The sequence below is a fragment of the Tursiops truncatus genome, chromosome 2 (assembly GCF_011762595.2).
Source record: "Tursiops truncatus isolate mTurTru1 chromosome 2, mTurTru1.mat.Y, whole genome shotgun sequence".
Classification (NCBI taxonomy): domain Eukaryota; kingdom Metazoa; phylum Chordata; class Mammalia; order Artiodactyla; family Delphinidae; genus Tursiops; species Tursiops truncatus.
In genome coordinates, this window is record NC_047035.1 from 64,442,211 (window position 1) to 64,467,960 (window position 25,750).

At 40.3% G+C, this 25,750-nt stretch overlaps 1 long non-coding RNA gene across 1 annotated transcript in view; it reads left to right on the plus strand.

Moving 5' to 3' along the window:
- Positions 1 to 25,421, plus strand: part of LOC141277841 (uncharacterized) — a 33,408-nt gene extending 7,987 nt beyond the window's left edge. Inside the window, exon 3 of the long non-coding RNA XR_012329700.1 lies at positions 25,262 to 25,421. This is a non-coding gene — a long non-coding RNA (uncharacterized lncRNA). The remainder of the gene's footprint in view (positions 1 to 25,261) is intronic.
- The last annotated feature ends 329 nt before the right edge of the window (positions 25,422 to 25,750 follow it).

Genomic DNA, 25,750 nt, shown 5'->3' on the forward strand with positions numbered 1-25,750 from the left:
CAGATTGCTCATTGTCTATTTGTGAGTTCACTAATTAGCTCATCCATTCAATCAAAAAACCTGGGGGCCTGTTATGTGCAAGTCACCTCATGGAAGAAGTGGGCTCCCACGCTGACCTGATCTATGTGGCCAATAAAAGTGCCCCCATGTGCTAGGCCCTGTCCCATATGCATCATATTCTTGTCTGATCTTCACAACAACCATATGGTGTAGGCATTTATCATGCGATTCTAATGCTTTCGTCTGCCCCCTCTTTTGACTGAAGAGGTTGCACAATACGCCCTCCCCAATCATTTATTTACCTAATTTGGGGGACACCTATTATGTGCTAGGCCCTAGGGTTATGGCCAAACAAAACAGAAAGGATTTATCTGACAGACCCGTCAATCTATTAATCATAGTGCCCTGCTTACTCCCAAGCACATGACCTAAGCCTGGCCCATCGAGAAACTTCGTGTCTTTTTTGACAGTGATTGGGCTGGAGGGTTGGGAGCATGACCCAAGTAGGGCCAATTAGCATCATTCTATGCCACGTGATCCAATTCTGGTTGCTGAAAAAGAGAGAGCTTCTCTTTATTCATCTGAGCTTTAGATTCAGATGTGTGTGCTACCTATTCCACTGTTATAGTTGCCAGCTGCATAAGCCAATAAAATCGTTTTTAGCTTAAGCTGTTAGTTTGAACCACAATAAAATTGCCATTTTTGCAGATTGGATGTCAACAGTTTCATCTGGTTTAATTTAATGACTTGATTTTCTGCTGCCTGCAATTGAAGGAGTCCTGACAAATATGGTGGTATTGTTACCTCCAACTTAGATGATGAAAGTGAGGCTTGGGGTATTCATTAGCCCAAGGTCATTCAGCTACTCAGGTTAGTGAGAACTGAAACCCAGTAGCTTCAAAGTCTGTGTTCTTTTTTAAAAGCTTTTTTAAAAAAATTAATTTGATTTTATTTTATTTATTTTTGGCTGTGTTGGGTCTTTGTTGCTGTGTGCAGGCTTTCTCTAGTTGCGGCAAGCGGGGCTACTCTTTGCTGTGGTGCGCAGGCTTCTCATTGCAGTAGCTTCTCATGTTGCAGAGCACAGGCTCTAGGCGCACGGGCTTCAGTAGTTGTGGCTTGTAGGCTCAGTAGTTGTGGCTCACGGGCTCTAGAACGCAGGCTCAGTAGTTGTATCGCATGGGCTTAGTTGCTTCATGGCATGTGGGATCTTCCTGGGCCAGGGCTCAAACCCATGTCCCCTGCATTGGCAGGTGGATTCTTAACCACTGCACCACCAGGGAAGCCCAAAGTCTATGTTCTTGATTGCTCTGGTATGAGTCCCATAAAGTCAGGCAAGGGCTGACGAGAAGAGACTGCTATTCAAGGGTGGTCCACAAATTGTTCACTACTGGTCCATGAGGAGGTGAGACATGCTGCACCAGGACATAACCCAGCTTTGTCACTAGCACACTGTTTAGTTCAGCTGATGATTTTTTGATAGCAAGATTTTCTCAATCAAGTAAGCAATGTGTTGATTTCGATTCTGGGGCCTGCTCCTTGTACAGTACCCTCCTGGGTTGACCAGCACTTTGGGGACCAGCACATGGAGGAGCACTGGTATAGAGGACCCTTTGGTTTGCTGCCCATTTGACAACTATCCTCCAAGTCTCTGGGGACTTGCACAGAAGCCATGTCTATGCCATGTGACCCTGACCCCCCCTCTTTGTTAGTCATAACTGATTTGTTCAGGTCATTTGTTTGAGCGCAGCTGGACCAACCAGATTTTCTTGTCTAAGGACACGGAATCTTAAAAAAGAAACAAAGGAACCAGGAGATGTTAGTCTCAGAGCTACAAAAATAGCAGAATAAGCCCAGAAGCTCTTGTTTTCACGTCTCCGGAATTGCTGTTGTTCTTGCGCTTCTGAGGCACAGCTATTCAAGTCATCCTTGCCTTTTATAAATTTGCTAATATCCTTTCAAGTAAATTCCCTTTTGTCTTAAGCTAGTCCAGAATTGGTTTCAAGAGAACCTTAAGTAATACTGTTGAAAAATATAGGGAAGACCACATGTTCATGACTCAGGGTTCTGTTTATAATATCAATTATTTGCTAGATTATATGAGAGTGTCCCTAACAATTCTAGGTCTCAGTATTAGCTGAAAACGTTGGTACCTGAGTTGGGGCCCACTGTGACGTGGAGACAAAGATGTATATCGTCAATTACCCCTGGTAACTAAAGACTCTGATGCAGACTGAACATCTAAATTAAAGCACATAAATAATCAACCTTTGTTGGTTTAACTGTAGATGAATAGAACTCAGATGAATGAATCGACTCATTGCTAACATTAGAAACATTACTACTCTAGGGCTACAGCACTGTCTGCCATCTAGTTGGCTTTAAAAGAAGAAAGACCATTTGCTCTGGGAAAACAAGCATCATCTCAACCAGCTAAATTCAAACAACAGGTTCTTGAATTCAACTTGGTTTCAGGGAAAAAAGTATGATGGAGACACAAGCTGAATCCTCTTATGACTTGGCCGTAACTTTTTAGATATAGTATTTGATTTTTTAAAAGAAATAATGTTTGGTTGTCTTCTGAGACCATCTCACTATTTGAAATTGCAAGTCCTGATAGAGGCAGCTCCTTCAAGCTTGGTGAAGGAAGCAGTGAAAATGCAAGTTTGAAGATGCATCTTTAGAAGCTGGAAGAGGTCTGCCTGGAGTGATGGCAGAAGGAGAAAGGGAGCAGGCACAACACGCCTGCTGCTTTTACCTCAGTTGAGGAAAACCAGTGCTGGATGCTGTTGGGAGAGGCTTCACAAGCTTGATACTTCCGGTATTTTTTTCGGCATCCAGACAGCTGTCTGCTACATGTTTACCTAGACCCTCTGTGATCTCGGTTCTGAATGGCTTAATCTATTTTTAAAGGGTATCCAAATGTGATGAAGATAATTCTTGCATTCTTTTGCTCTTTCTATTTAAAAATTAAAGTGCTTATAGTAATAGATATCTCTGCCCGTATAGCCAAGAGGATCATCTACAAATGCTTTCTGAATAGAAAAAAAACTTGAACCTGAGATTCAAATATCTAATTCTTCAGATTTAAAACCTCTTCTTAGACAGTCTCTGTTTAAAATCTAGTGATTTATGTGCAGAGTTCTTTTTTCTTAATTGTATTGCTGTACATATATTAGATATAATCTGTAAGACTCTCAACATGATATCATATATCCAGTATTTTTTATTGTACTAAATTTCAGGGCTAATTTAAGTCTAAACTCTTTATTTTAGAAAAGCAGTAACAGCAACTAATTAGCACATCTCATTCTGGATGTATTTGCCAACCAATTTCAGAGACTCATTTGCCTGTTAAGGGATTTTATTGAACACCAGCACCACAGACTCTCCTTTTTTTGTCGTAAACAGCTCATGCTTATTATCTTATTACAGGAATGCCACTGGTTAAATCAAGCTCTGAATATAAATAGCCATATTACTGCCATCAGGCATCAATGTTTATTTAGTGCCTGTGAGTCATGCATACCTCTTTGATCGGGTTTGGAATGAGCCGTTGCAGTTTTTGTTCAAAGAGGTTATTTGCAAAGGCTACAGAAGTATCAGTTAGATTAAACATGAAATTAATCAGGGTGGAATTTTATCAGCCATTTCTGCCACCAAACACCAGGTGTCAAGAGCATGTGCAAATGAGGGCTGAACATAATGAAGCTGGGGGACAGCTTGGTAGGGAGATCAGAAAGGATTCCAAGACGTCTACCATGCTCAGGGAGGAAAGATGGAGGGAGGCTGGAAGGAAGGAAGGAAGGAAGGGAGGGAGGGAACATCGAAGGCTTAGTGTATCACCTGGAACTCCTTGGTAGTTTCGCATGGCATATCATATATCCCAGTATATGGAATGCAAGTCAGGTGACCTGAGTTAGCCTGAGCTCTGCCCTGCCCTTCCTAGTGATCTTTGGAAAACCACTGAATGCATACATGCATTACACAGCAAACATGCATTACAAAGCATACATATATAACATATAACAAACTTGCACAAAAGCAGAGGAAAGCGCATTTTCCATCTCAACATGTCTTTAGACTAAAAATATCAGAGAGAGATAGACCCAAGATAGCTTTCTAATGGCTTTAGTTGATGAAACTCTGTTGGTGGAGGAGATGTGGCCCTTCAGTTGGAGGGCTCACTTAAACTGGGTCCATTCATTTATTCAACATTTAGTGGATACGCCAGGTTGTCAGGCACATGTGCTGAGAGAGGCCTGTGAATAATTATAACATACCATGTTTAGTACTATGATGATTGCCACTATAAATTCCTGGTGACTGCATTCTCAACCTGGACTTCATCACTGCTCAACAATTCTATGGCATTCCACTGGGTGGTTCTCCCAGCCACTGTCCCCACTGCCTATTTCTAACATTCCCCACTGTCTTCAAGCTTCTGACTCTCAGCTTCCAGTTCCTCTTACTCTCAGTAGATGATCTAACCTTCCCTACAGTGAAAATAAATTTTACCTACATTCACACTCATTCTCTCCTTCTCCCTCATTCTCATCACAGGGAATGTCTTTCCTCTTATAACAGACAATTGTTCTACCTGTGATTTGGATTCCATTTCTTCTCAAGGTCTTTTTATCATCCAGAATCTTCCATTCTTCCCTCTCAACTAGCTCTTTCTCATCAGCATATAAAAATGCTTAGTCTTTCCAAATTTAGAAAATCTTCCTTTGAAGAACTACAGAATCAATTGGAAAACAAGGTGAGGGGACTGAAAGTGAGGGGATGGAAAAAGATATTTCACACAAATGGAAACAACAAGAAAGTGGAGGTAGCAATACTCATATAATAAAATAGGCTTTAAAACAAAGGCCATAAAGAAAGATAATGAAAACCATAATTCAAAAAGAGTCATGTACCACAATGTTAATTGCAGCTCTATTTACAATAGCCAGGACATGGAAGCAACCTAAGTGTCCACTGACAGATGAATAGATAAAGAAGATGTGGCACATATATACAGTGGAATATTACTCAGCCATAAAAAGCAACAAAATTGAGTTATTTGTAGTGAGGTGGATGGACCTAGAGACAGTCATACAGAGTGAAGTAAGTCAGAAAGAAAAACAAATACTGTATGCTAACACATATATATGGAACCTAAAAAAAATTAAAAATAAAGAAATAAAAATGGTTCTGAAGAACCTAGTGGCAGGACAGGAATAAAGATGCAGATGTAGAGAATGGACTTGAGGACATGGGGAGGGGGAAGGGTAAGCTGGGAAGAAGTGAGAGAGTGGCATGGACTTATGTATACTAACCAATGTAAAGTAGATAGTTATTGGGAAGCAGCCGCATAGCACAGGGAGATCAGCTCGGTGCTTTGTGACCACCTAGAGGGATGGGAGGGAGATGCAAGAGGAAGGAGATATGGGGACATATGTATATGTATAGCTGATTCAATTTGTTATAAAGCAGAAACTAAAACAGCATTGTAAAGCAATTATACTTCAATAAAGATGTTAAAAAGAAAAAATATAATGAAGGACAGGTTATAAGGTAAAGAAAGACAGTATATAATGATAAATGGGTCAATACAAGAAGAGGATATTAGACTTGTTAACATCTATGCACCCAATATAGGAGCACCTACATATATAAAACAAATACTAACAGACATAAAGGGACAAATTGATAGGAATACAATAATAGTGGGAGCCTTTAACGCCTCACTGACATCAATGGACAGATCTTCCAGACAGAAAATCAATAAGGCAAAAGAGCTTCTAAATGACACAATAGAACAGACTTAATTGATATCTACAAGACACTACATCCAAAAAAACTCAGAATACACATTCTTTTCAAGTGTGCATGGAATGTTCTCTAGGATAGACCACATATTAGGTTACAAAACAAGTCTCAACAAATTTAAGAGGATAGAAATTATTTCAAGCATCTTTTCTGACCACAATGGTATGAAACTAGAAATCAACCACAGAAAGAAAAACGGGAAAAGAACAAACACATGAAGACTAAGCCACATGCTACTAAAAATCCAATGGGTCAACAATAAAATAAAAGAAGAAATCAGAGAATACCTTGAGCGAAATGAAAACACAACCTTACAAAATCTGTGGGATGAGGTTCGGTGAGCAAATGCAGACCCGTTGAAGTAATACTGCATGGTACCCATTCCATGGGTCCCAACTCTCCAGCAAAAGAAGTTCTAAGAGGGAAGTTCATAGCGATACAGGCCTTCCTCAAGAAACAAGAAAAACATCAAGTAAACTGCCTAACCTACTACCTACAAGAATTAGAAAAATAAGAACAAACAAGACCCAAAGTCAGCAGAAGGAAGAAAATACTGAAGATCAGAGAGGAAAAAAATAAAATAGAGGACCCCCCCTCAATAAAAAGACAATAGGAAAGATCAAGAAAACCAAGAGCTGGTGTTTTGAAAAGTTAAACAAAATTGACAAACCTCTAGCCAGCCTCACCAATAAGAACAGAGAGAGGACCCAAATAAACAAAATAAGAAACAAAAGAGGAGAAATAACAACTGATACTGAAGAAGTACAAAAAATCATAAGAGAACACTATCAACAGTTACATGCCAACAAATTGGACAACCTAGAAGAAATGGACAAGTTCCTGGAAACATAGAACCTGCCAAAACTGAGTCAAGAAGAAACAGATAATTTGAATAGACCAGTCACTAGGAGTGAAATCTGCTGTAATAAAAAACTCCCTGCAGACAAAAGTCTAGGACCGAATGGCTTTACTGGGGAATTTTACCAAACATACAAAGAAGAACTTACACCTATCCTTCTCAAATTCTTCCAAAAAATTGAAGAAGGGGAAACACTCCCAAATTCATTCTATGAAGCCACCACCCCCACCCTGATACCAAAACCAGACAAAGACACTACCAAAAAAGAAGATTATAGGCCAATATCTTTGATGAGTATAGATGCAGAAATCCTCAACAGAATATTAAGAAACCAAGTCCAACAATGCATAAAAAGGATAATACAATATGATCAAGTTGGATTCATTCTAGGATCACAAGGATGGTTCAACATATGCAAATCAGGGACTTCCCTGGTGGTGCAGTGGTTAAGAATCTGCCTGCCAATGCAGGGGACATGGTTTCAATCCCTGCTCTGGGAAAATCCCACATGCCACGGAACAACTAAATCTGTGTGCCACAATTGCTGAGCCCACGTGCTACAACTCCTGAAGCCCACACGTCTAGAGCCTGTGTTCCACAACAAGAGAAGCCATCACAATGAGAAGGCCGTGCACCACAATGAAAAGTAGCCCCCGCTTGCCGCAACTAGAGAAAGCCCACACACACCAGCAAAGACCCAATGCAGCCAAAAATAAATAAATAAATTTATTTAAAAAATACATATGCAAATCAATCAATGTGATACACCACATTAACAAAAGGAAAGACAAAAAACACATGATCCTCTCAATAGATGCAGAAAAAGCATCTGACAAAATTCAACATCCATTCACAATAAAATCTCTCACCAAAAGGGGTATAGAGAGAACATATCTCAACATAATAAAAGTCATTTATGACATACCCACAGCCAACTGAATACTCAACAGTGAAAAGCTGAAAGCCTTCCTGCTAAATTCAGGAACAAGACAAAGATACCCACTCCCACCACTTCTATTCAACAAAGTAATGGACGTCCTAGCCACAGCAATCAGATAAGAAGAAGAAAAGGTATCCAAATTGGAAGAGAAGAGGTAAAACAGTCACTATTTGCAGATGACCTGATACTCTATATAGAGAACCTTAAAGTTTCAACCCAAAAATGATTAGAACTAATTAATGAATTCAGCAAGGTAGCAGGATACAAGATTAATATACAGAAATTGGTTGCATTTCTTTACACTAACGATGAAATATCAGAAAGAGAAAGTAAGAAAAAGCAGGCCCATTTAAAATCACATCAAAAAAAGAAAATATCTAGGAATAAAGGAGGTGACAGACCTATATGCTGAAAACTCTAAAACAGATAAAGGAAATTGAAGATGATTCAAAGAAATGGAAAGATAATCCCATACTCTTTTTAACCATTGTTAAAATGGTTACACTACCCAAAGCAATCTACAGATTTAATGCAATCCCTATCAAAATACCCATGACATTTTTCACAGAACTAGAACAAATAATCCTAAAATTTATATGGAACACAAAAGACCCAGAATTGCCAAAGCTTTCCCAAAGAAAAAGCACAAAGCTGGAAGCATAACCCTTCCAGACCTCAGACTATACCACAAAGCTACAGTAATCAAAATAGCATGGTATTGGCACAAAAACAGACATACAGATCAATGAAACAGAATAAAGAGCTCAGAAATAAACCCACACACTTATGGTCAATTAATCTCTGACAAAGGAGGCAAGAATATACAATAGAGAAAAGATAGTCTCTTCAACAACTGGTGTTGGGAAAGCTGAACAGCTACATGTAAATCAATGAGATTAGAATACTCCCTCACACCATATACAAAAATAAATTCAAATATTATTTACATTACACTCTTCAGCAGGCAGTAAAGGTGAGTGACAAATCAGGAACAACCTTGCAACCATTTTGGAAGGACTATATAACATCTACAAGGCCATAAAAAACATTGACTTGCTTGGCATGAGGTTACAGCTGTCACCATGAATGGGGTTTGGAGGAAACTTTGCCCACAGTTTGTTCATGATTTTCCTGGATTTGGGAAGGTGGATGAGGAGTCCAAGGAGGTCTTCAGCAACTTAGTGACCCTCAGCAAGAAGCTGGAGCTAGATCTGCAAGAGGACGACCTTGTTGAACTCCTTGCTGTGCAACATGAGGAGCTTACTAATGAAGACCTGATGGAATTGGAGGCCCAGAGAAAGGACAAAGAGAGACAAGAGGAAGAAGAAGTAACTGAAGAACCGAAGAGATTCACGATGCAGGAAATGGCAAGGAGATTTTCTTTATTTGAGGAGGCACAGTTAGTTTTTGAGGCACAGGACCTGAACACAGAATGGTACACAAAGGTTACAGCAGCCATTCAGAATGCAATCCAGTGCTCCCGTGTGTCATCTATGACAAGAATAAAAGAGCTACTCCGCAGACATCCCTGGATCGTTTTTTCAAGTGGGTAGATAGAACTGAATCCAGCAAGGAACCAGAACCTGTGCATCAACATCAGGCATGAGTGAGATTGCAGCTTGCCCTCCATCTCCTATTGCTGACAATCCTTCAGCTCTACCATCTCCCACCTCCTCCCACCTCCTCCAGTCAGTAACTCTTCTTGCCTGTTCACTCGGTGCCAAGCCCTGTACGCCATATGTTGTACTGTAGTACTGTACTTTTCAAGGTACTGTACTGTAAGATTAAGAAAGTTTTCTTTATTGTTTGTGTTTGTTTTCCATGTATTATTGGTGTGAAAAATATTATAAGCCTATTACAGTACAGTATTAGATAGCCAATTGTGTTAGTTGGTACCTAGGGTAACTTTGTTGGACTTATGAACAAATTGGACTTAACGAACATGCTCTCAGAATGGAACTCGTTCGTATGTAGGGGACTTACTGTATTAGAGAAAGGCAAATTAAAACCCACAATGAGGTATCACCTCACACTGGTCAGAATAGCTATTGTCAAAAGTCTACAAATAATAAATGCTGGAGAGGGTGTGGAGAAAAGGAAACCCTCCTACACTGTGGTGGGAATGTAAATTGGTGCAGCCACTGTGTAAAACAGCATGGAGTTTCCTTAAAAAACTAAAAATAGAGCTGCCTTATGATCCAGCAATCCCACTCCTGGGTATATATCCAGAGGAGATGAAAACTCTAATTCAAAAAGATACATGCACCCCAATGTTCATAGCAGCACTATTTACAATAGCCAAGATATGGAAACAACCCAAGAGCCCATCAATAGACAATTGGCTTAAGAAAATGTGGTGTATATGTATACATTGTGTGTGTGTGTGTGTGTGTGTGTGTGTGTGTGTGTGTGTGTGTATATATATATATACACACAATGAAATATTACTCAGCCATAAAAATCATTGAAATATTGCCATTTCCAGCAACATGGATAAACCTAGAGAATATTATACTTAGTGAAGTAAGTCAGACAGAAAGACAGATATTATATGATATCACTTATATGTGGAATCTAAAAATTAACACAAATGAAACTATATGCAAAACAGAAACAGACTCACAGACATAGAAAATAAACTTATAGTTACTAAAGGGGAAAGTGGGGGAGGAGGAATAAATTAGGAATATGGGATTAACAGATATAAGCTACCATACATAAAATAGATAAAAAACAAGGATTTACTGTATCACACAGGGAACTATATTCAATATCTTACAATAACCTATAATGGAAAATGATCTTTTATATATATATAACTGATCACTTTCCTGTCAATATTATAAATCAACTATACTTAAAAAGTCCTCCTTTGACAGTACCCTTCTTCAGGAATCTTCCTTCCTTGTCACAGGCAAGCTTCTGAAAGAGTGTCCACGTAGAATTCTCCCTTCCTCAGCTTCCACTCTATGTTGGCTCAGGTTCTCTGGGAGATTCTGAAACAGAGATTTGTATACAGGGGGGCACTATTAGAAACCACCCCGGGAGTGGGATGAAGGAAGCAGGACTGGCAATGTAGATTCAACAGTGGCATCATCCAGTTCTAGGGAACTCTAGAGCTGAGAAGGCCTTGCAGAAATGACCTGAACTGAGGTGAAGAGGACAGGTCTTTGTAACCCCCCATCAACCTGTCATTGCATGCACACGGTAGGTGCATATACTTGGGCAAGGCAGCTTCCTTTGATAAAGGGTCATTCCTGGAGAGGAATTTGGCCGTGGCCACCAGCAGGCAACAGTCCTGGCAGCTGGAGGAATGAGTGCTTCATTCCCAGAGGGGGCTTCTGGGGGGCACAGCCTAGCACACACTGTGTGCTCACTACTCAGTCTTCTCCAACCTGTCTTTCTCTCTCTTGAGCTCCAGACTCTGCCTACATTCAACTGCCTATTGGAGATTTCCATCTGGACATCTCATAAGAGGCAATGAAACATATTCAAAATGGAACTCTCATCACCTCCTACCTCTCCACTCACTCCTTCCTTAGGGTTTTTTTTTTTTTCTTGGTACATAGAAGATAGGAGGTACCTTGTGAGATGAAGTCCCCCTTCTTTCTCTTTCTGTGGATTGCTTCAGGATATGTTTGTTCTTGGCAGCCCTTCTAAGGAGTCCTGTGTGCTGAGAAAACATACTACTGAGTGATCCACTGTCTCTCTTTGTATGTTCTCCTGTCGTGAACCAGGAGCCAGGGTGGCCGTGCAGCACACTGTCACTGCACAGCTGTCCCTGCTTGCTTCCCCTTCTCCTCATCCTCACTTCTTTGGGTTTGCATCTACCAAATCAATTGTTATGACCTTAACTCTGGCCTCAGGCCTTGTATTTTGAGGGCCTGGGAAAAGATACCACCTTTCCCCTAATGTCCTGTTTCCAATTAAGTCGTATCAATTCTAACTTCTAAGTAACTCTTCAATCTATCCTTCCCTCAGCATCTCAATTGCCACGGCCCTAAATCGGGCACCACGAGGTCCACCTCGATCATGGCATCAGCCTCCTAACTGGTCTCCAGGCTTGCTCTCCGAAAAGCTATGCGCCGCTCAGTAGCCTGACACATAGTAAGAAGTTAATAAATGTTGGCTGTAAGAGTGAAAGAATAAATGAACAGGTATATTAGGGTGCTGCATGTGGTAACCGGGCTACCTTAAAGAGCACTGACGGGCTAAGATAAGAATTTTTCCTAGATTGTGGCAACCCACACAGCACTTCCTTTTTTCTTCTACGCTGTTCTTCTAAGGTTTCATGGGGTTTTAGCAGGCTTAAATGAGTAATACATGTGAAGCTCTTTGAGCTGTGCTAGGAACATACTAAGCACAAAATAAGTTTCATTATTATTATCCTTTCATGAATCTTTTTTCTATTTCCTTTCCCCCTTCTTCTGAGGGTTAAAATAGTTTAAAAGTATTTCATTCAAAATTGAATAAATTCCATTTTCTATATCTACTTTGTTTCCCAAAATACGATAGAAATCTAAACGGTCAGCAACCTAAAAATTGGCACTGTGAAAGTGAGTTATTTCGTGTCTGTGTGATGTTTTTCCGGACACAGAATAGAATTTAAACCTTGAGATTTAAAAATTATTATTAAAAAATAAAAAATTTTCCTGAAACTTCCAAGTTCAAATTACAATTCTTATTTTAAAAATAAATATAATAAATCCAGGGGGTTATTTGATTATTGTTTGATTGAGTACCTGAACAGACCAAATTCCCTTAAACAATTTGTCCTGTTTACATCTTATGAAATTCCCTTGAACATCTTAGACTGCATTTATAATTGACTATATCTGATTTTTTAAAGTATTTCTACTGCCTAACCTACCTACCCAAACCTCCCCATTCTAATAAATCTAATTAAATAAATGAATGTGGTCCATCTCAAGTTAATCATATACACTTCAGTCTTGTTTACAAACTTTGCATAATTATCTTTCAACTAAAGAGCTAAGTCTAAAATTACTCACTTATACATTTTATGTTAGAATTAAAGCCCAAATCTATCAAATTTCCTAAAATCTCTTAAAAACACCAAATACTTAAAATATAAAATATACAGAGATCAGGGCTTCCCTGGTGGCGCAGTGGTTGAGAGTCCGCCTGCTGATGCAGGGGACGCGGGTTCGTGCCCCGGTCCGGGAAGATCCCACATGCCGCAGAGCGGCTGGGCCCATGAGCCATGGCCACTGAGCCCGCGCGTCCGGAGCCTGTGCTCCGCAACGGGAGAGGCCACAACAGTGAGAGGCCTGCGTACCGCAAAAAAAATATATACAGAGATCATTCCTAACTCTATGAAAAAACCATGAATAGCAATGGTTTGGTTTATTTCTTCATCTCTATATTTAATTCTAAACATTCCAGAGTTGACAGATAGTTTTTACCATCTCAAGAAAGTTGGGGTTGCTTTTGGCCAAGAGTTTTGGCTGGGATACAGTTGTAAGGTCTGAATGCCAGGATGCCCCATCTGTGCACTGAAAGAGATGCTGAGCACCTTTAAAATAGTCACAGTGATAACAAGGGACTCCGTGTTCATGTCCTACAAACGGGGTTATTTTCACAGCTGACCTTCTGGTTTCAAATTAGACCATCATTTAATTCTTTCTTCTGATTTGAGCCTGCAGCTCTGGCTAGTTTACCTCCTGATTGGAGTTAATTAATCTATTTACCACTGGTTAATCTGAATATTTTCCCATTTACTTCTCATGTTGGAATATTGGCCACAATCCCAAAGTATTTATACTATCAGGCGCGTTCTTGTCATTTGTGGGAAAGGAAAAGAAAAAAAAATACTGAGCATAATTTATTTGCTATACACATGTCAGTATAGATGTATATATATTATTTTATATACTCTTTTTCACAATTGTATGATGTAGGCATAATGGTGTCCATTTGACAGATGAGGAAACTGAGGCTCAGAAAATTAAGTAGGTATTAAGTTTTAGAGCAAGGATACAAGCCTAATCATGGCACTGTAACGCACAGGCCATACTCTCTGGGGAACTTCATGTAAGTCCCCTGAGATTTCTAGCTAGAAAAGAAGCTAATTTTAAAGGTTACTTTCCATTTACAGTTATTACAAAATATTGGCTATGTTCCCTGTGTTGTACAGTACATCCTTAAGCCTATCTTATACCTAACAATTTGTACCTTCCATGCCCTCTACCCCTACATTGACCCCCTCCCTCCCCTCTCCCCACTGATAACCACTAGTTTGTCTCTATATCTGTGAGTCTGTTTCTTTTTTGCTATATTCACTAGTTTGTTGTCATTTGTGGATTCTACATATAAGTGATATCATACAGTATTTTTCTTTCTCTGTCTGACTTCACTTAGCATAATGCCCTCCAAGTCCATCTATGTTACCACAAATGGAGCCATTTCATTCTTTTTTTATGGCTGAGTAGTATTCCATTGCATATATGTACCACATCTTCTTTATCCATTCATCTGTTGATGGACACTTAGGTTGTTTCCATGTCTTGGCAGTTGTAAATAATGCTACTATGAACATTAGGGTGCATGTATCTTTTTGAATTAGTGGGTTGCGTTTTTTTGTCAGATATATGGAGTTGTCTTTAAAAAATTGTTTTTCCTACTTTTTGTAACAAAGCAGTCATGAAAGGTTTGGGGTCGTGGCTGTGAGTTGGGCATTTGACACTTGCTGTTCCCTTCTGTGAGAGATCATATATTAGTGGGCCAACTGGTGACCTCATAGATTGAGGCCTGAGGGCTTCAAGGTCAGAGACTAGAATTCTTTAGGACAGGCTCTTGCCTGAGGTTTCGTTTAGGTCTCAGGGCTTTCCTGTTACCCAACCAGTAATTCTCAGGCTCCACACAAAAGCCCAGAACAATACCTGACAGTTTCGACAGTTGGCTATGGGGATGCCCAGGTGATTTTTTTCTTCCCTCCCTCCCTCCCTCCCTCTCATCTTTCCCTCCCTGCCTCCTTCCTTCCTTTCTCCCTCCCTCCCTCTCTCCCTCTTTCTCTCTTTTCATTCTACCACAGTTCAATTATCAAAGCAGAACATTTTGAAATTGACTTAATGCTCTTATCTAATCTACGGACCTTCCAAACCCCCTTCAGAGACCAGAAAATGATGGGTAGAGGAACCTCTATGTTCTGCAGTGGTTTGCCTCCTCTGTCTACACCCTCAGCTTGAGTCACAGGTCTTGTCTTAGGGAAGGACTGGAGGAAGTGAGGCCATGAGATTCCAGGCCAATTTCAGCAGCAGGGTCTCCTGTGTGTGCATCAGGGGAGAGATGGTTATGCCGTAGAACCAACCAAAGAATCTAAGGCCTGTGGGAGAGCTTACAGATTACCTAGACTAAGAAACAGTCTAAGCTCATTGTATAGGCAGGAAGCAGGCCCACAGAGGTAAGCAACTTGCCCAAAGTCACAGACTTAGTTACCATCAGTCCTATATAATGTGACTTAAATGTAATAAGCCTTTCAAAAGTAATCAGTGTTGAAACACATGCATTGAGATGGGTGTCATCCTGGCCAGCTGTCTACCTAATTCTAGCAAATGTCAATGCTAGAACTTTTCTGAAATTCTCTTATCAAAGGGGAGTTGAAAATCTGCTTTAGCTGGTCTGTGTATTCATTCATTCTTTCCTTTTAAAAATACTGACATATTTTTCTGATTTTATTTTAGACTTGAGTCCTACACATACTCTTTTATCAGCACAGGTTGCTTTTTTTTTTTTTTTAATAAATCTCTGTATAAATAATTAGGCGGGGGACTTCCCTGGTTGCGTAGTGGTTAAGAATCCACCTGCCAAAGCGGGGGACACGGGTTCAAGCCCTGGTCTGGGAAGATCCCACAGGCTGCGGAGCAACTAAGCCCGTGCACCACAACTACTGAGCCTGCTCTCTAGAGCCCGTGAGCCACAACTACTGAGCGTGTGCCACAACTACTGAAGCCCACGTGCCTAGAGCCTGTGCTCTGCAACAAGAGAAGCCACCACAACGAGAAGCCTGTGCACTGCAACGAAAAGTAGCCCCCGCTTTCCGCAACTAGAGAAAGCCCACACACAGCAATGAAGACCTAATGCAGACAAAAATAAATAAATAAGTAAGTAAGTAAGTAAGTAAGTAAGTAAGTAAATAGGCTGGGTTTTCTTTAGTTACATTCTAGTTTGAAGGATACACCCTAGTTAGATTAATTGGACTCCCATGTTTCCTGAGCCTCCTCCAGCACCCATTTCTACCAAGATTAATCCAATCTATTATGTTAGTGTCTCCCAAACTGATAATCACTGAGGGCACTTGTTAGACATACATATTCAAACACACCCCAGCCTCCCAAACCAGACTCTCCACATGACTGGAAATCCAAAATTTTAGCAATTTAACAGGGATGCAAATTTTGGAAAATGATGATTCTCTGTTAGTTTTGGGAGTTTAAATCTCTGCTGGCAGCTTCATCCCAAATCCTCTTACATGTGGATTATCCCTAGGCTGTGAGGGCAATGCCAATACAACCTCTTGGTCTACGGCTGAATCATTGAAATAAATATACAGCTTCCTAACACTGGCAGTTCATCAACATGCGGGTGTCTACTTTGAAAGGGAGAGGGCACCTCAGGATGATTAGGTATGCGTGTGCCAAGTCACAGCACTTTATAGTGACAGCCGTTCTTCAGGAAATACAGGAGGCCATGGGTGGTCGGTTCTCCGTGCCGTCATTTCAGAGTTGGATGACAAAGGCAGTCAGTCCTTCAGTCATCAAGATCTGTTGACCAGAGCACTTGATCAAGCACCAGGGCTGATTCAGTGATACCAACAATTCCAGTGCTGTTCTGAACAAACCGACATCCTGGCCGGGGGCTGCTTATCAACCCAGTTGCCTTCCATTCCTACCATGAGGGCTGTCTGCTTTAGCCTCTCCTGAATTCACTCTTTTGATTTCCATCTCTTGGAACATCTTGCCCTTGCTCCTTTAACACTTAAAATTTAATAAACGTGATTATGAAAGTGAATGATTACTTGGAGCAAGGCACTGTGGTGGAGCAGGATGGAAAGCTACTGAGAAAAATAAATACTTACTCAGCCAAGTTGTCGAGGCTGTAAAAATGCTTAAGCCACAGTTCCTGCTCTAAAGGAACTTAAGTTCACTAGAGGGGTAAAACAAATAAATAACTTTCAAAACTTGGCAAAGAGAAGAGCCAAGGAAAGGCAGGTATAAAGCAAGCATTTTTGCTGCAGTAATTAAAACAGTTTGGTAGTGATTTAGGAATAGATACATTAGTGAAACTGAATAGTGGGCATAGAAAGAGTCCCAAACATTAAAAATAGTCACTATTTGATAATAGCCTCATTTCAAATTGGTGCGGAAAATACGGATTACTCAATAAATTACAGTGGGACACCTGTCAAGACTTCTGGAAAATAAATTAAGCTGAATCCTTACCTCACTCCTTACACCAAATTAATTCCAAATGGATATAAATGTAAAAAATTAAACCGTAAATATATTAGAGAAAACACAGGCAAAAGGCTTCCCAATTTTTAAATATACAGGCTCTTCTAAGCATAAGAAACCCCTAGCAACGTTTTAATTTTTTAATTTTATTTATTTTTTAAACATCGTTATTGGAGTATAATTGCTTTACATTGTTGTGTTAGTTGCTGCCGTATAACAAATCAGCTATACGTATACATATATCCCCATATCCGCTCCCTCTTGCGTCTCCCTCCCACCCTCCCTATCCCACCGCTTCAGGTGGTCACAAAGCACCGAGCTGATCTCCCTGTGCTATGCTGCTGCTTCCCACTAGCTGTCCATTTTACATTTGGTAGTGCATATATGTCCATGCCACTCTCTCACTGTGGCCCAGCTTACCCTCCCCCCCCATGTCAAGTCCATTCTCTATGTCTGCATCTAGATTCTACCTGTCCTGCCTCTAGGTTCTTCAGAACCTTTTTTTTTTTTTTAGATTCCATATATTTGTGTTAGCATATGGTATTTGTTTTTCTCTTTCTGACTTACTTCACTCTGTATGACAGACTCTAGGTCCATCCACCTCACTACAAATAACTCAATTTCATTTCTTTTTATGGCTGAGTAATATTCCATTGTATATATGAGCCACATCTTCTTTATCCATTCATCTGTCGATGGACACTTAGGTTGCTTCCTGGCTATTGTAAATAGTGCTGCAGTGAACATTGTGGTACATGACTGTTTGAATATTATGGTTTTCTTAGGGTATATGCCCAGTAGTAGGATTGCTGGGTCATATGGTAGTTCTATTTTTAGTTTTTTAAGGAACCTCCTTACTGTTCTCCATAGTGGCTGTATCAATTTACATTCCCACCAGCAGTGCAAGAGGGTTCCCTTTTCTCCACACCCTCTACAGCATTTATTATTTGTAGATTTTTTGATGATGGCCATTCTGACCAGTGTGAGGTGATACCTCGCTGTAGTTTTGATTTCCTAGCAACCTTTTTAAAAGGGTGATTTTTCACTTCATAAAAATCTAAAACACACTATAAACAAAGTCAAAGACCAATGACAATGGGTAAAATATTTGGATTACATATGACAAATAAAGGGCTGACATTCATAATATCCAAAGAACTCTTACAAGTCAATAGAAGGGTAAAGAACTCAGTAGAAGGATAAAAAGAGACATGAATTGGGAATTCATAATAGAAGAATTATTGATATAAATGGCCAATAGGCAAATAAAAAATATACTTCAATAATAAAAGAAATGCAAATTAGCACTTTCTTTTTGCCTATTTGGTTGAAAAAAAAATATATATATATATTTATTTTTAGACTTTATTTTTTACATCTTTATTGGAGTATAATTGCTTTACAATAGTATGTTAGTTTCTGCTTTATAACAAAGTGAATCAGTTATACATATACATATGTCTCCATACCTCTTCCCTCTTGCGTCTCCCTCCTGCCCACCCTCCCCATGCCACCTCTCTAGGTGTTCACAAAACACCTAGCTGATCTCGCTGTGCTATGCGGCTGCTTCCCACTAGCTATCTATTTTACGTTTGGTAGTGTATACATGTCCATGCCACTCTCTCACCCCATCACAGCTCACCCCTCCCCCTCCCCATATCCCCAAGTCCATTCCCTAGTAGGTCTGTGTCTTTATTCCCATCTTACCCCTAGGTTATTCATGACATTTTTTTTTTCATAGATTGCATATATATGTGTTAGCATACGGTATTTGTCTTTCTCTTTCTGACTTACTTCACTCTGTATGACAGACTCTAGGTCCATCCACCTCATTACAAATGACTCAATTTTGTTTCTCTTTATGGCTGAGTAATATTCCATTGTATATATGAGCCACATCTTCTTTATCCATTCATCCGATGATGGACACTTAGGTTGTTTCCATGTCCTGGCTATTGTAAATAGTGCTGCAATGCACATTTTGATACATGACTCTTTTTGAATTATGGTTTTCTCAGGGTGTATGCCCAGTAGTGGGATTGCTGGGTCATATGGTAGTTCTACTTGTAGTTTTTTAAGGAACCTCCATACTGTTCTCCATAGTGGCTGTACCAATTCACATTCCCACCAGCAGTGCAAGAGTGTTCCCTTTTCTCCACATCCTCTCCAGCATTTATTGTTTCTAGATTTTTTGATGATGGCCATTCTGACTGGTATGAGATGATATCTCACTGTAGTTTTGATTTGCATTTCTCTAATGATTAATGATGTTGAGCATTCTTTCATGTGTTTGTTGGCAGTCTGTATATCTTCTTTGGAGAAATGTCTATATAGGTCTTCTGCCCATTTTTGGATTGGGTTGTTTGTTTTTTGGTATTGAGCTGCTTATAAATTTTGGAGATTAATCCTTTATCATTTGCTTCATTTGCAAATATTTTCTCACATTCTGAGGGTTGTCTTTTGGTCCTGTTTATGGTTTCCTTTGCTGTGCAAAAGCTTTGAAGTTTCATTAGGTCCCATTTGTTTATTTTTTTTTAATTTTAATTTTATTTATTTATATTTTTTGCGGTACGCGGGCCTCTCACTGCTGTGGCCTCTCCCATTGCCAAGCACAGGCTCCGGATGCACAGGCTCAGCAGCCATGGTTCACGGGCCCAGCTGCTCTGCGGCATGTGGGGTCTTCCCAGACCGGGGCACGAACCGGTGTCCCCTGCATCGGCAGGTGGACTCTCAACCACTGCGCCACGAGGGAAGCCCCCATTTTTTAATTTTTGTTTTTATTTCCATTTCTCTAGGAGGTGGGTCAAAAAGGGTCTTGCTGTGATTTATGTCATAGAGTGTTCTGCCTATGTTTTCCTCTAAAAGTTTGATAGTTTCTGGCCTTACATTTAGGTCTATAATCCATTTTGAGCTTATTTTTGTGTATGGTGTTAGGGAGTATTCTAATCTCATACTTTTACATGTACCTGTCCAGTTTTCCCAGCACCACTTATTGAAGAGGCTGTCCTTTCTCCACAGTACATTCCTGCCTCCTTTATCAAAGATAAGGTAACCATATGTGCGTGGGTTTATCTCTGGGCTTTCTATCCTGTTCCATTGATCTATCTTTCTGTTTTTGTGCCAGTACCATACTGTCTTGATTACTGTAGCTTTGTAGTATAGTCTGAAGTCAGGGAACCTGATTCCTCCAGCTCCGTTCTTCGTTCTCAAGATTGCTTTGGCTATTTGGGGTCTTTTGTGTTTCCATACAAATTGTGAATTTTTTTGTTCTAGTTCTGTGCAAAATGCCATTGGTAGTTTGATAGGGATTGCATTGAATCTGTAGATTGCTTTGGGTGGTAGAGTCATTTTCACAATGTTGATTCTTCCAATCCAAGAACATGGTATATCTCTCCATCTATTTGTATCATCTTTAATTTCTTTCATCAGTGTCTTATAATTTTCTGCATACAGGTCTTTTGTCTCCTTAGGTAGGTTTATTCCTAGATATTTTATTCTTTTTGTTGCAGTGGTAAATGGGAGTGTTTTCTTGGTTTCACTTTCAGATTTTTCATCATTAGTGTATAGGAATGCCAAAGATTTCTGTGCATTAATTTTGTATCATGCTACTTTACCAAATTCATTGATTAGCTCTAGTAGTTTTCTGGTAGCATCTTTAGGATTCTCTGTGTATAGTATCATGTTATCTGCAAACAGTGACAACTTTACTTCTTTTCCAATTTGGATTCCTTTTATTTCCTTTGATTCTCTGATTGCTGTGGCTAAAACTTCCAAAACTATGTTGAATAAGAGTGGTGATAGTGGGCAACCTTGTCTTGTTCCTGATCTTAGTGGAAATGCTTTCAGTTTCTCACCATTGAGGATGATATTGGCTGTGGGTTTGTCATATATGGCCTTTATTATGTTGAGGAAAGTTCCCTCTATGCCTACTTTCTGCAGGGTTTTTATCATAAATGAGTGTTGAATTTTGTCAAAAGCTTTCTGTGCATCTATTGAGATGATCATATGGTTTTTCTCCTTCAATTTGTTAATATGGTGTATCACATTGATTGATTTGCATATATTGAAGAATCCTTGCATTCCTGGAATAAACCCCACTTGATCATGGTGTATGATCCTTTTATTGTGCTGTTGGATTCTGTTTGCTAGTATTTTGTTGAGGATTTTTGCATCTATGTTCATCAGTGATATTGGCCTGTAGTTTTCTTTCTTCGTGATATCCTTTTCTGGTTTTGGTATCAAGGTGATGGGGGCCTCGTAGAATGAGTTTGGGAGTGTTCCTCCCTCTGCTATATTCTGGAAGAGTTTGAGAAGGATAGGTGTTAGCTCTTCTCTAAATGTTTGATAGAATTTGCCTGTGAAGCCATCTGGTCCTGGCCTTTTGTTTGTTGGAAGATTTTTAATCACAGTTTCAATTTCAGTGCTTGTGATTGGTCTGTTCATATTTTCTATTTCTTCCTGATTCAGTCTTGGCAGGTTGTGCATTTCTAAGAATTTGTCCATTTCTTCCAGGTTGTCCATTTTATTGGCATAGAGTTGCTTATAGTAATGTCTTATGATCTTTTGTATTTCTGCAGTGTCAGTTGTTACTTCTCCTTTTTCATTTCTAATTCTATTGATTTGAGTCTTCTCCCTTTTCTTCTTGATGAGTCTGGCTAATGGTTTATCAATTTTGTTTATCTTCTCAAAGAACCAGCTTTTCGTTTTATTGATCTTTGCTATTGTTTCCTTCATTTCTTTTTCATTTATTTCTGATCTGATCTTTATGATTTCTTGCCTTCTGCTAACTTTGGGGTCTTTTGTTCTTCTTTCTCTAATTGCTTTAGGTGCAAAGTTAGGTTGTTTATTCGAGATGTTTCCTGTTTCTTAAGGTAGGATTGTATTGCTATAAACTTCCCTCTTAGAACTGATTTTGCTGCATCCCATAGGTTTTGGGTTATTGTGTCTCCATTGTCATTTGATTCTAGGTATTTTTTGATTTCCTCTTTGATTTCTTCAGTGATCACTTCGTTATTAAGTAGTGTATTGTTTAGCCTTCATGTGTTTCTATTTTTTACAGATCTTTTCCTGTAATTGCTATCTAGTCTCATAGCGTTGTGGTCGGAAAAGTTACTTGATATGATTTCAATTTTCTTAAATTTACCAACGCTTGATTTGTGACCCAGGATATGATCTAGCCTGGAGAATGTTCCATGAGCACTTGAGAAAAATGTGTATTCTGTTGTTTTTGGATGGAATGTCCTATAAATATCAATTAAGTCCATCTTGTTTAATGTATCATTTAAAGGTTGTGTTTCCTTATTTATTTTCATTTTGGATGATCTGTCCATTGGTGAAAGTGGGGTGTTAAAGTCCCCTACTATGATTGTGTTACTGTCGATTTCACCTTTTATGGCTGTTAGTATTTGCCTTATGTATTGATGTGCTCCTATGTTGGGTGCATAAATATTTAAAATTGTTATATCTTCTTCTTGGATCAATCCCTTGATCATTATGTAGTGTCCTTCTTTGTCTGTTGTAATATTCTTTATTTTAAAGTCTATTTTGTCTGATATGAGAATTGCTACTCCAGCTTTCTTTTGATTTCCATTTGCATGGAACATCTTTTTCCATCCCCTCACTTTCAGTCTGTATGTTTCCCTAGGTCTGAAGTGGGTCTCTTGTAGACAGCATATATATGGGTCTTGTTTTTGTATCCATTCAGCCAGTCTGTGTCTTTTGGTGGGAGCATTTAGTCCATTTACATTTAAGGAAATTATCGATATGTAAGTTCCTATTGCCATTTTCTTAATTGTTTTTGGTTTGTTATTGTAGGTCTTTTCCTTCTCTTGTGTTTCTTGCCTAGGGAAGTTCCTTTAGCATTTGTTGTAAAGCTGGTTTGGTGGTGCTGAACTCTCTCAGCTTTTCCTTGTCTGTAAAGGTTTTAATTTCTCCATCAGATCTGAATGAGATCCTTGCTGGGTAGAGTAATCTTGGTTGTAGGTTTTTCTCCTTCATCACTTTAAATATGTTCTGCCACTCCCTTCTGTTTGCAGAGTTTCTGCTGAAAGATCAGCTGTTAACCTTATGGGGATTCCCTTGTGTGTTATTTGTTGTTTTTCCCTTGCTGCTTTTCACATGTTTTCTTTGTATTTAATTTTTGTTAGCTTGATTAATATGTGTCTTGGCATGTTTCTCCTTGGTTTTATCCTGTATGGGACTCTCTGTGCTTCCTGGACTTGATTAACTATTTCTTTTCCCATATTGGGGAAGTTTTCAACTATAATCTCTTCAAATATTTTCTCAGTCCCTTTCTTTTTCTCTTTTTCTTCTGGTACCCCTACAATTCTAACGTTGGTGCCTTTAATGTTGTCCCAGAGGTCTCTGAGACTGTCCTCAGTTCTTTTCATTCTTTTTTCTTTATTCTGCTCTGCAGTAATTATTTCCACTATTTTATCTTCCAGGTCACTTATCCGTTCTTCTGCCTCAGTTGTTCTGCTATTGATCCCTTCTACAGTATTTTTAATTTCATTTATTGTGTTGTTCATCATTGCTTGTTTCCTCTTTAGTTCTTCTAGGTCCTTGTTAAATGTTTCTTGCATTTTCTCTATTCTATTTCCACAATTTTGGTCATCTTTACTATCATTATTCTGAATTCTTTTTCAGGTAGACTGCCTATTTCCTCTTCATTTGTTAGGTATGGTGGATTTTTATCTTGCTCCTTCATCTTCTGTGTGTTTTTCTGTCTTCTCATTTTGCTTATCTTAGTGTGTTTGGGGTCTCCTTTTTGCAGGCTGCAGGTTCGTAGTTCCCGTTGTTTTTGGTGTCTGTCCCCAGTGGCTAAAGTTGCTTCAGTGGGTTGTGTAGGCTTCCTGGTGGAGGGGACTAGTGCCTGTGTTCTGGCGGTTGATGCTGGGTCTTGTCTTTCTGGTGGGTAGGTCCACATCTGGTGGTGTATTTTGGGGTGTCTGTGGCCTTATTATGATTTTAGGCAGCCTCTCTGCTAATGTGTGGGGTTGTGTTCCTGTCTTGCTTGTTGTTTGGCATAGGTTGTCCAGCACTGTAGCTTGCTGGTCATTGAGTGAAGCTGGGTGTTGGTGTTGAGGTGGAGATCTCTGGGAGATTTTCGCCGTGTGATATTACGTGGAGCTGGGAGGTCTCTTGTGGACCAGTGTCCTGAAGTTGGTTGTCCCACGTCTGAGGCACAGCAGTGACTCCTGGCTGCAATAGCAAGCACCTTTCATCCACATGGCTCAGAATAAAAGGGAGAAAAATAAGAAAGAAAGAAAGAAAGGAAGAAAGGAAGAAAGGAGGGAGGGAGGGAGGGAGGGAGGAGAAAGAAAGAAAAAATAAAGTAAGGTAAAATAAAATAAAGTTATTAAAATAAAAAATAATTATTAAGAAAAAAGTGTTTTTAAGTAAAAACAAACTAAAAGAATGGACGGACCGAACCCTAGGACAAATGGTGAAAGCAAAGCTATACAGACAAAATCTCACACAGAAGCATACACATAAACATTCACAAAAAGAGGAAAAGGGTAAAAAATAATATATCTTGCTCTCAAAGCCCACCTCCTCAATTTGGGATGATTCATTATCTATTCAGGTATTTCACAGATGCAGGGTACATCAAGCTGATTGTGGAGATTTAATCCGCTGCTCCTGAGGCTGCTGGGAAAGATTTCCCTTTCCCTTCTTTGTTCGCACAGCTCCCGGGGTTCAGCTTTGGATTTGGCCCCACCTCTGCGTGTAGGTCGCAGGAGGGGGTCTGTTCTTCGCTCAGACAGGACGGGGTTAAAGGAGCAGCTGATTCGGGGGCTCTGCCTCACTCAGGCCGGGGGAGGGATGGTTACGGATGCAGGGCGAGCCTGCGGCGGCAGAGGCCAGCATGACGTTGCACCAGCCTGAGGCGCGCCATGCGTTCTCCCAGGGAAGTTGTCCCTGGATCCCGGGACCCTGGCAGTGGTGGGCTGCACAGGCTCCCGGGAGGAGAGGTGTGGAGAGTGACCTGTGCTCGCACACAGGCTTCTTGGTGGCGGCAGCAACAGCCTTAGCATCTCATGCCCGTCTCTGGGGTCCACGTTGATAGCCGCGGCTCACGCCCGTCCTTGGAGCTCCTTTAAGCAGTGCTCTTAATCCCCTCTCCTCGCGCACCAGGAAAAAAAGAGGGAAAAAAAAAGTCTCTTTCCTCTTCGGCAGGTCCAGACTTTTCCCCGGACTCCCTCCCGGCTAGCCGTGGCACACTAACTCCCTGCAGGCTGTGTTCATGCCGCCAACCCCAGTCCTCTCCCTGTGCTCCGACCGAAGCCCGAGCCTCAGCTCCCAGCCCCGCCTGCCCCGGCGGGTGAGCAGACAAGCCTCTTGGTCTGGTGAGTGCCGGTCAGCCCTGATCCTCTGTGCGGGACTCTCTCCGCTTTGCCCTCCGCACCCTGTGGCTGCACTCTCCTCCACGGCTCCGAAGCTTTCCCCCTCTGCCACCAGCAGTCTCCGCCCCCAAAGGGGCTTCCTAGTGTATGGAAACCTTTCCTCCTCCACAGCTCCCTCCCACTGGTGCAGGTCCCGTCCCTATTCTTTTGTCTCTGTTTATTCTTTTTTCTTTTGCCCTACCCAGGTACGTGGGGAGTTTCTTGCGTTTTGGGAGGTCTGAGGTCTTCTGCCAGCATTCAGTGGGTGTCCTGTAGGAGTTGT